The 11,746-nt window shown below is 34.6% G+C and overlaps 1 pseudogene; it reads left to right on the plus strand.

Moving 5' to 3' along the window:
- Nucleotides 1-5,487: 5,487 nt before the first annotated feature.
- On the plus strand, nucleotides 5,488-10,232 carry LOC143404932 (tripartite motif-containing protein 43-like; annotated as a pseudogene).
- The last annotated feature ends 1,514 nt before the right edge of the window (nucleotides 10,233-11,746 follow it).

An 11,746-nucleotide genomic window follows, 5' to 3' on the forward strand; every position in this document is an offset into this window, starting at 1 on the left:
TATTTTTCTGAACAATAAATATTTTGTTATTAAATATGTTGCTCTCCAAAAGAGTATGAGTAAACAATATTTTTAAAAACCTTTACATAATGGTGTGTATTATCATGAATGGTAATTCTTTTCATTCCACTGCACATGTGGAATTGAATTTTGCTCTTAAACACTTAGAACATATTTCTTTTTTCTTTCTTTCTTTCTTTCTTTCTTTCTTTATTTATTTATTTTTTGAAGTTGAAGTGAAGTTTTTATTAAGGTGGGTGGATTTCCCACTATTTCTCATTTTTAATTTTTTTTTCTTTTTTATTGGTTGTTCAAAACATTACAAAGCTCATGACATATCATCTTCCATACATTTGATTCAAGTGGGTTATGAACTCCCATTTTTACCCCAAATACAAGTTGCAGTTTATTTTTCTTATTTATTTTTTTGTATGTTGCAAGAATCCTTATCTTGTGTCTTATCAAGAAAAGTCATAATTTTGTGACTGTACATATGTTAACTGCATCTTTCTTCTTGCAAAATGAATTAATGCACCTGTGTGTAGCCCAATGTGTGAATTCAGAACTCAGTTCAGGGCCAATCCCAAGACTAATTGACAGGCTCAAATGCTTCTGAGATAAGGGTAAGTCCATTGGCAGTATTCTTATAATCTATTATTTGTTGTTAGGACCATGTGGGTACTGTTTTCTTTTTAAAAATATTTTTAATAAATAATTTTCAGAATAAGAATGCAAATCTTTGATACACCTCTATAGTCAGACTTACAGCATAAAAAAGTGAAAGATAAAAATCTTAAAAATAACCCAGGTTCATATTTATGTAGGTATATAAAAAACAAGTGCTGTAAAAATTGAAATGTTTAATAAATGGATCTAAACTCAGATTTAATCTTCATTACTCAATTTTACAAACAAAATGATGCAGTTGCTTAATATGTTCAATATTGAAAAAAAAAAAACTAATACTGTCATTTTAACCAGGGGCCGCCAACATATTGGGCAAGCACCCCACCACTGAGCCAAATGTGCAAAGCCCAGTTTTTTCAAAACAAGTTCTCAATAATTTGTGCAAGCTGGCCTTGAACTGCTTGTCTCAGTCTTTCAAATACCTGAGATAACAGGCATGGGCCACCTTACTCCTGTATAAATATTAATTGTTGAGAGAAGCTTTCAGAGCTAAGTAGTTTACTAGGACTTTATGTTGTTTTTACCAAGGGTATATTTAATTTATATAACATAAATTTTTGAATTGATGTATAAAAACTAAGAGAAGAAACCAGCTTTATCACCAAGAAGAAATAATAAAAAAACCATCTATTTTGGTTTGCTCAATATAAAAAGTTATATGTTAAATCTCAAAAATGCAGGGCAGTGCAGAGAATGCACAAGAGGTTTGCTCAATATAAAAAGTTATATGTTAAATCTCAAAAAATGCAGGGCAGTGCAGAGAATGCACAAGAATCAGGGATAGTGAGGAGTTTTGCATAAATAAATTTTAAATTACTCTTTCTAAAATGTATAAATTGTTTTATCCAGTTGTATAGAGAAGCTGAAAAGAGAGGAAATCTCCACATCATTCAAATTAATGACATCATTTTTTAAGAATTGTGAATTTTATTTTGATACTAATATTTTTGATGCCTGAAGAGAGTTAAGGGCATAATTTCTGCAGCTATTTTGAGATAAAATTAAATTCAAAGATATTGATCTTATATTTGACTCAGTATTTAAATTTTCATATTTTCAACAATTGTCCATATCGGTGGCAAATAAATAATGGAATAAATAAATAACAAATAAATAAAAAATTACTTGTTCTGCAGATTAACTCTTTATGCCCACAATTGTATTAGATGTTACAGCCAAAAATCATCATTGCTGCTATAACTTCACAGTTTCCAGTAATGTCAGTTCTTCACAGAATGACATTTCTTACAACTTTAACTTCTTATTTTGTTTACATACAGGTCTACAATTTTTTTTTACTCTGTGTCTGAAAGATTCAACTGGCCACATCTTCCTGTATTGAGAGTTGAGAAGTGTGAATGTTGGATGTGATCTTCAAGGGGCCTCCTGGATCATTCCAACATCAGAATGGTTTCTGCTGAGGGTATTCAGACTTTTACCATGGGCAGATATTACTGGGAGATGGAAGTGGGAGACTCTTGGAACTGGGCTTTTGGAGTGTGTAATGATTATTGGAAAGGAAACAAAGATAACAAAGAGGTACAGGGCTCTTCTTCTTTGGATGTGTTAAGGAGGGGTCCCATTACACTCTGTTTACCAACTCCCCACTTGTATTTCAATAAGTACTAAGGCCATTGGCTGAATAAGAGTATTCCTAGATTGTGAAGGTAGAACTGTGATTTCTACTAATGTTTCTCAAAGTTTCTGATATACAGTATTTCTTCCTATTCTTTCTCTCCCCATATCAAAGCTTTTTTCTGCTGTAGTCACTTCTGACCAGACATACATAAGGACTGTGCCGCTAATACTATGGAAAATCCAATATCTAAAGAAGCCCTCACCCTTGGGTCTTATGAAACATGTCAAACAGAATATATCTTTTTAAGTTTAGGTTACCTCAAATTTTGTAAAAACCTACTTAATCTGTTATTAATTGTGGTGATAATATTAAAATCACATAAAGTTTTAAAATTTATGCATTTTTTAATTAATTTATTTTGAGAATATAATCACCTATGATACATGAAGTAGGACACATATTCTGGTTTTATTTGTGAAATGTAACAAAATGAAGGAATAGATAATTTTTGATTTAATAAAGGTAAAATACAATGTAAGAGAGAATGTGTCTCTTTCTTTTATGTGTTGGTCCATTTTCTGTTCTTTTAATATAATGCCTGAATCTGGGTAAATTATAAAGAAAAGATTCATTTATCTCACAGTTCTGAAGGCAGGTAAGTTCTAGGTTATGATGCCTGAATTTTTGGTGAGGGTTTCATGCTGAATCTGCTCATAGCAGTGAAGCAGTAGGAGAAATTGTCCAGTGAAAAATGTCTGAACACATGTGTGACACCCTTCATAACAACCCACCTTCTCAAAAATGATTCATTTTCCAAGGGCCCAGAATTTACTCCTTCATTCAGGCTCAGTCCAAGGAGAAAGGCACTAATTTTTTTTAATGACTTAAAGACCTCATCTCAAAATACTACTGCTCTATGGAATAATATTTCAATTTGCATTTTGTTGGGGAAAATCCACATTTAAACCATAGTACTTTATAGCCACTCTGTCTATAATTCAGAGTCTGAGAGGTTGTATCTACTTGATTTCTTCATAGGGGAAGAAATTTAGCAAATGTGAACATTTGAGGTCCCTGGAAATGAGGTGCTTTCCTCATCTATCACTCTGATAATCTGAGGAAGAAATAGGGCCTCCTTGACAGCCTAATGCCTTTGTAGCAGAGGAAATCTCAGGGCAATAAATTCTATATTTTTTTATAGCCCAGGATTCTTGTATTATAAACCAAAACCCATGCTTTCATACCATACCATCCAATATGTTATTTTTTGAAGTCTCATTGGTTTTACATGCTAAAATCATAATTAGTTATCTATTGGACAAAATCATCTTTGATACTAATCTGTGTAAAAGGGAGGTTCCAGGAAACTCTACCAAAGCTAGAAAGAATCAATAGAGGCTTCAGGGTGACTAATTTTCACTACCACACAGGATGGGGTGTGGGGAATGTGGCCATCTTTGCTCTTGCAGTTCATGCTGTGTATGTGGCATTAGTTAAGATGCAGCCCCAAGGAAGAGTCCTGGGTCTCTTTTGGGAAAGCATAAGATTGATGTGACAAAAATAAAAACAAAACTATTTTTCTTTCTTTCTTTCTTTCTTTCTTTCTTTCTTTCTTTCTTTCTTTCTTATCTTTCTTTCTCTCTCTTTTTTTTAAACAGAAATGGAACGCAGGGACACTTTACCACTGAACCATATCTTCAGCCCTTTTAAATATTTTAATCAGAGATAGAGTCTTTCTGAGTTGCTTAGGGCCTCACTAAATTGTGGAGGCTGGGTTTGGACTTCTGATACTCTTGCCTCAGCCTCAGGAACTGGGATTATAGGTGTGGGCCACCTCAGCTGGTGAGGAAAACAAAGTTTCTAAACTAAATCCCTCTCCACATGGGAGAATAAAACTAAAGCATAAGTCAGAAAGTAAAGTGTTTATAAATGTTCAAAAACAGATATTAAAATAATCACATATGGTGTCACCCTCTTTCTGTTCTTAAAGGTGAAAAATAAAAGAACACAACTGAAAATCTTTAGATGTAATCTGAATTTGGGGATTCAATTTTTTTAAGTCAGTAGCTGTGGGCAAGACTCTAAATGTTTGTTTATGAAGATTAGAGAAGGGATTACATCAAAATTTTCTACCTGAAAACTAATTACCCACACATCCAAACCACTCACACTAATCTAATCACCCATGCTAATCTAATTACCTACACTATTTACCTAACACTGATTGGAAACACCCTGAACGCAATCAAGGAAGAAGTGGGTGTGGTCTTCAGGGACTCAATAAAAGTGCACTCCTCGACACCAGCTCATTCTTCTCCAGAGTAGAGTTTGAAGCTCACCTGGCTGAATGACATCAAAATCGACCTCCTCCACACCTTGAGTGCCTGATCCTGAAGCTTAATTCAATTTTCAATCCTGCAGAAAGAACTGCTGAAACCATAGAGTAATTCTTAAGGTATGTATACAATTGCCACATGAGTTGTAGCTACTACTTTCCAAAACAAAATCAAATGTAATTTCATAGTTTAAACGTTTTTTCTTTTCATTTTATTTCTATTTATTTATTTATTTATTTATTTATTTATTTATTTATTTATTTTACTTGAGACTGAATTCAGAGGCACTGGACCACTGAGGCACATCCCCATTTCTATTTTGGATTCTATTTAGAGACAGGGTCTCACTGAGTTGCTTAGAGTCTTGCTTTTGCTGAGGCTGGTGAGGAACTTGCACTGCTTCTGTCTCAGGTGTGTGCTACCACGCCCAGTGCTCCTACATACTTCATAAGCACTCTGAAACTAGTTCTCAGATAATGTATAATTTTTTACCTGTAGATCCAAAAATATTTTTAGGAATATTTTATCTCTTCCATTCTTAGAAGTTCAACTGTAGTAGAAATGAGAACCCAGATTTTTAGCTAAATAAAAACTGTAAAGAATTCTTTGTTTTCTGGAGCAGATTAAAATAATCACATATTTTCACAGTATGAAAGGTGCTTGATAATAGTTCAGACTTGTATAGAGAGCTACTCACTTAAATATTTGATTTATTTGCATTCTTTATTTACTCAGTTTGTTCTGTTTTGTCATGTACAAAATAAAGTTTATTATTCCATAGACAGTAGTGTGCTATTCAATGAGAATATGAGTAAAAATTGGTTCAGGTCTTTATCTCTTTAAGGGTAGATGATTAAATCCTTATGGTTTTCTTTCCTCAGAATAATGGATTCAGAAATACCACTAGTGTTCCAGAAAGAACTCACTTGCTCTGTCTGCCTGAAGTACCTTATATACCCAGTCACCATAGGCTGTGGGCACAGCTTTTGTTGGCCCTGTTTCTTCGTTCCCTGGGGACAAGCCCAAATTCTTGCCTGTTGCCCTGTGTGCAGGGAGCCATCACAGCAGGGAGATGTCAAAAACAATATTCTTCTGAAGAATCTTACATCTATTGCAAGGCAGGCTCATCTCAGGCAATTCCTGAACTCTGAGAAAAATATATGTGTGACCCACCAGCAGACAAAGAAGATCTTCTGTGAGGAGAACAAGAACCTGCTCTGTTGGCTCTGCTGCAACCCTCAGGAGCACAGGGCTCACAACCACCCTTCAGTGGAAAGGGCTGTGGAGGAATACCAGGTAAGTGACACCAGTGAGAGCACTCTGAAGGCTGAGCAGTGGAGCTAAGAGATTTCAAAAGAGCTGAGAATCTGGATAATGATGATTGCCCTACTCTTTTCTGTATGCTAGGTAATTTCATAAGCATCAAGGAAGAAGCTAAGAACCAAAGATGTAAGCAATAAATAAAATATGCAAGCATGCCTGCCTTTGTGGAGCTTGATTCCTCGGAGGTAGTGATAAAGTAGTTGGTCACTTTAATTTTAACTTTCATGGTTAAGCTTTAGAAACTGCTCATTTTGAAAAGAGTTACTGGCTACCAAAATGACAAATGCAATACATTTCTATACAGCATGAATATTTACTAACACTAGGGAATAAATAAGATAAAAGGCTTTGGGGAATTCGCAGGGTAGAGTATCAGAAAACAAAATTCTGAAGCCAATTGCCACATTATCTAAAAACTATTCATCTTTATCATTATCCCTAGGCACATGGCTACATTATGCACTTTTGCAGTCTGAAATCTCCTAAAATTCGCAATCATCAATAGCAAAAGGAAAGCAATATGATTTTTTTCTCACTAAAGTACTTATCTCTTATTTTTTATTCTCTATCATTGTGAGATTGAAACCAAATGCGCTTGCTTCTCTATTGTTTGAGTTTATATTTCTTTTACAGGAGAAGCTCCTAAAGCAAATAAGATCATTACGGGAAAAGATCCAAGTAAACCAAAGAAATATAAATGAAGAGAACAAAATAATCAGTCCATGGATCATAAGTATGAGTCTATTTCCTTGAGACTCAGCTTGAAACAGACATACTAGAAATCCATCCATTATTCACTATAGCATCATGGTATAAGGATATTAGGTATATCATTTCTGGTGGCTTTGAATCCTAAAAGTAAAATTTGACCTTGTTGATCAAACAAATGACCAGGCAGTGTCATAGGGAGGTTTGAGATGAAAATTAATTTTCTAACCAGAGATCAGAATATTGCATATAGTGATTTATGTGACAGCTATAAATTCTAATTGCTTGCATGTAGAAATTTATATTTGAAGGATAAATTGTCAATCAAAACCTTTTCTTAAGATATTTCAGGCATTCATGATGCAGATAAAAGTGGTTGGAGGGAAGGATGGGTTTGATTCCTTGCCACTGTTATAAAAACTAGGGAAAGAATGAAGATAAAAGAAGAGTGAATTTCGAATTTCTGAAATGTGGATGAATATAAAATTATGGCCTATGTAACATACTGATAAAAAGACAATGGTCAAAGAGAGAGGATTAGGTGGAGAAGGATAAAATCATACTAGAATTGAGATCTACTCAATCTATCCCTACAGTACTATGTGTATCTCAGGGAAGAGCTGATCAGGGCTGAGTACAGAAAACTACATCCAGTTCTTCATGAGGAGGAAAAATCGACATCTAGACATTCTTAGGAAGGAAAGCAAAAGAATTTTAGAGGAACTCAAAAAAAGTGAAGCCAATATGTTTCAAAAGAAGAAAGACCTAAGAGAAATATATGAGGAGCTGGTGAAAATGTCCTATAAACCATATGTGGAGCTGCTCCAGGTAAGAACTAAGCTGTGCATGAAAGTATTTTATATGATTTCGGGTTCTCAATTTTGACCACATTATTTGGTAGTTTTTATATTTCCTGCATCAATTATGGGGTTCTTTCCTCTTTGGATATAATCTACTTAAAGTTTACCTTCTATCCTGATGATAAATAAGCAAGATTTATGAAACATTGTGAGTAGCTCTCTTAGAGTTTTTTTTTTTTTAATTTTTCTGTTGTATCTTGCTTCTCTAAGATCCAGAAAAATAACAATTTATTCATGAACATTTTATTTTTTTGCTTACCATTTGACAATATGCAGACATCTTGGAAAAGCTTACGTTCTCTTTCTTCTGTTTAAACATTATGGAATTGGGGACAGTAAACACTGTGTATTACTGATATCCTTCATTCTCACACTTTTTAGACCCTCTGGATTCTGATTTAATCACAAATTCAGAATCTTTAAATATGCTTTGCTGGTACTGTTCTGAGAGATGAAAATGAATTCATAAGAAGCATTGATGTGATGATATTTGATACTACATGATCTTTCCAAAAACAAAATACTATTGGATTTCTTTAAAAAAAAAATAAGCCTTTTTTTTGTTTTCTTTGCAGGACTTGGGAGACCTATTGACCAGGTAAATTTTGACTTTAGTGTAAACTGGGATACCATTGAGAGCTATGAAAGTGTTTAAGTTGTTTCTTACAAAGTGAAGGCATAGTTTATGTAGAGAGTAATCAACTGTGTATTCATGTGTTTGTTTGAATATGATTTCCTGATCCCCTTAATGAGAAGTCAGCCTCTATTTCCACTGTTGGTTGAGGAATATATGTCATCCTGGGCTGAATGTTGACCTTCATAATGCAACCATGTGGGGCTGGGGATGTGACTCAAGCGGTAGCGCGCTTGCCTGGCATGCGTGCGGCCCAGGTTCCATCCTCAGCACCACATACAAAACAAAGATGCCAAAAACTAAAAAAATAAATATTAAAAAATTCTCTCTCTCTCTCTCTCTCTCTCTCTCTCTCACTCTTTCTTAAAAAAAAAATAAAAAAGATAAATGCAACCATGTATGTTTTGACATTGTAAATCAGAAACATTGAGGTGCATGGGGCAGTTTTTCCTAGTTAGCTAATGAGAACATGGGTACCTCTGAGAAATGGGTTGTTAACTTGCAAAATTAGTAAGAAAGATTCCTAGAGACAGTCCCTTCTCATGTTCACAGAGGTACATTCATGAGAAAAGGGTTTCAAGAAACATTTTCAGCAAAATTGTTGTTTAGTTCCTTAAAAACTGTGGTGTCATTTTTGTCACCAGAAGATTCATGTCCTCTTCCTACTTTCAGGAGTGAATCAGTGCAGCTGCACTTGCCTCAGCCTATGAAGCCAGCACTTCCTGCCCAGACCATCACTGGACTGATAGACAGGCTCAAGTGTTTCCAAGGTGAGTGTCAGCCCAGTGATGGGAGCATAGTGTCATGACTTTCAATAATGATTTTCTATGGGAAACCTTTCCATTTATTAACCTTTAATTTACCCAAAGGGAATGGTCTGCCAATTGGTATTTATAATTATATTTAGTAATCTGATCACCATGATTAAATAAGGAAAGAAAGAAGTGATCACTGGTATAATAATAAATGTGATTTGGGCTATACATTCAAAACCATTTCAATCAATAAGACAATTATAAATTAGTTCAATATGTTCCCATTTTAAATTAAGTGCACTGAGTGATGAAGGTTATTTAAACATTACCCTTAAAATCTCTTAGGTATTGAATGTGTGATATGTATTTTATTAAACATAATATACTAAATGCGTTAAATTTAATATAATAGCATGTATGAACAAACATAAAATAACTGAATGCACAGAGCAATATTTCACAAGCATCAAAAAAAGACAAGTTGGTATATGATGAATCAGTTTTTAGATTTCCATGGTAGAACTAAGTAGGAACCATAGCAAGGAATCATTGCTTTGGATTGAATGGGAATGCAGACCTCCAATTTCTCAGATGAAATGTAAAGTAACAAGCTGGAAGTAGACATGCCCACCCTTTTATTACAGTGTCCATATATTTAGTAGTGTTTTCATTGTGGTTGGACTATTGTTTCTTCTGCAGTATTCTAGAAATCTGAGTGCAATGCACTTCAGCCACAATTACCCCTCTTCTTCTGCCACCCCATCACGCCCCCCCCACATTAAGACTCAGGTAGACCTTCTCATCTAACAGCAATTTAAAAGTTGGTTTTGATTTGAATATTCTCTTCATTCTACAGTGGAGATATCCTTTGAAAATACAGTGTCCAGTGATAACCTCAAGCTGTTTGATGATGTGAGAAGTTTGCGATTTGGGCACGTCCTTCCAGACTCATCTTTGAATTCTGATGGAATTAACTATTTTGCTGCATGGGGAACAGAGAGTTTCAACTCTGGGAAATTGTACTGGGAATTAGATATGAAGGACCCTTTGGACTGGGCTGTAGGAGTCTGTAAGGATTCCTGGATAAGAAGGAATGGCACAGTGACTGAATCCGAAGATGTGTTTCTTCTCCTTTTTGTGAAGGAAGATGATGACCATAGTCTCTTGACAACCTCCCCAATCCTTTCTCACTATATAGAGAAGCCTCAGGGCCGGGTTGGTGTGTTTCTTGATTTTGAGAGTGAAAGTGTGAGTTTTGTGAACGTTGCCAAGAGTTCTCTTATATGGCGGTACCCTTCTGGCTCTTTGAATTTCCCAGTCAGGCCTTTTGTTCACACTGGCCACAAGTGAGCAGGGATAAGTCAGGAACTCTAAACCTGGGGAATTTACATTTTGGGCAGCCCTTCCTAGTTGAAGTTTACAATACTGTACTTTAGTGCTTTTTAAGTAATTTGTACTTGATCCAGACATGGTGGCACATGCCTATTAATTCACACAATTTGGTTAATTTGGGAGTCTGATGTAGAAGGACTTCAAGTGTGAGGCCAGCCTGGGCAACTTAGCAAGACCCTGTCTCAAAATAATTAAAAAGAAGAAGAAGAAGAAGAAGAAGAAGAAGAAGAAGAAGAAGAAGAAGAAGAAGAAGAAGAAAAAGGGGTTGGAAATGCAGTTCTTTGGTAGAATACCCCTGGGTTTAATACCCAATGAAAAAATAAAAATGGCATTTTGTTGAATATAACTTTCTTTTTAAATATAAAGACAGGGTAAATTACCTTATTGTGTTGATTCAATTTTTTTTTCTTTTATTGATGGTCATCTTTTGTGGAACATAAAATGATTGGCAAACCATGTGTCCCAGATGCACTACATGCTGTGACTACTTACATGTTTTGTGAATTTGTCAGATTTAAGATTGCATAATTTTATGATTTAACCTGAATGACATTTTGTAGGATGAATTTTTATATCATTGTCTGCAATAAACACTATTTTGATGTTTTCATCTTTCTATTGGTCTAAGAAAATAAAATTTATTTTTCCTTGGGAAATAAAAACAAATGAAGTTCTTTCTCACACTCAGGACTAGGACTCATTTTTCATTGAAGCCAGTAAAGTTGGACCTTGCTCTTTTCCTTATATTTCCTAGACTTTTTTAAAGGAGTTTTATGTTAACAGCAAAATTGAGAGGAAATAAAAAAAATTACATGTATTAACTGCCCCCTCTTTCTAAATAATAGTGGGTAGCTTCACTCGTTTCCAGCATCCCTAGTCAGAATGATACATTTGTTAAAACCAATGAACTTATTTTAATACACAGACTATGTGGATATCACATACTTTTCAATTCATATAATGAGGAAAGAAGTTGTTTTGTGTGTTCTTTCTATCTAAAACTATATCTCTATCTATGAGAAAAATAGCTGCAAACCAAAACTGAAGATCATTTTACAAAAGACCTATGTAGTATTCCTCAAAATTGTGAAGGTCATGAAAAGTAAAAAAGAAGATCTTTCAACTCAAACCAAAGGAGATGTGAGAGTGAATTCAATGCTCCATTCTAGTTGGATCGTGGAATAGAACATAGGATATTCGTATAGAAGCTGGTGAAATCTGAAAAATGTCTGACTTCAGTTTGTGATAACCTCCCAAAGTAGGCTTCCTACTTTTGCAAATTGTGCCATGGAAATGTATGATCATTTTAGGGGAGAAACAAACTGGGCATGGAAATACAAAGTAAGTCATTCCATCACATTTTTAACATCTCTTTAAATATAAAATGTTTTCAAGTTAAATTTGAAAAGTTTTAGGACAAATATCTATATGTCCATGCTCCATGACATGCTTATGTTGTGAACAAGGCAAGT

This window comes from Callospermophilus lateralis, chromosome 7 (assembly GCF_048772815.1).
Source record: "Callospermophilus lateralis isolate mCalLat2 chromosome 7, mCalLat2.hap1, whole genome shotgun sequence".
NCBI lineage: Eukaryota > Metazoa > Chordata > Mammalia > Rodentia > Sciuridae > Callospermophilus > Callospermophilus lateralis.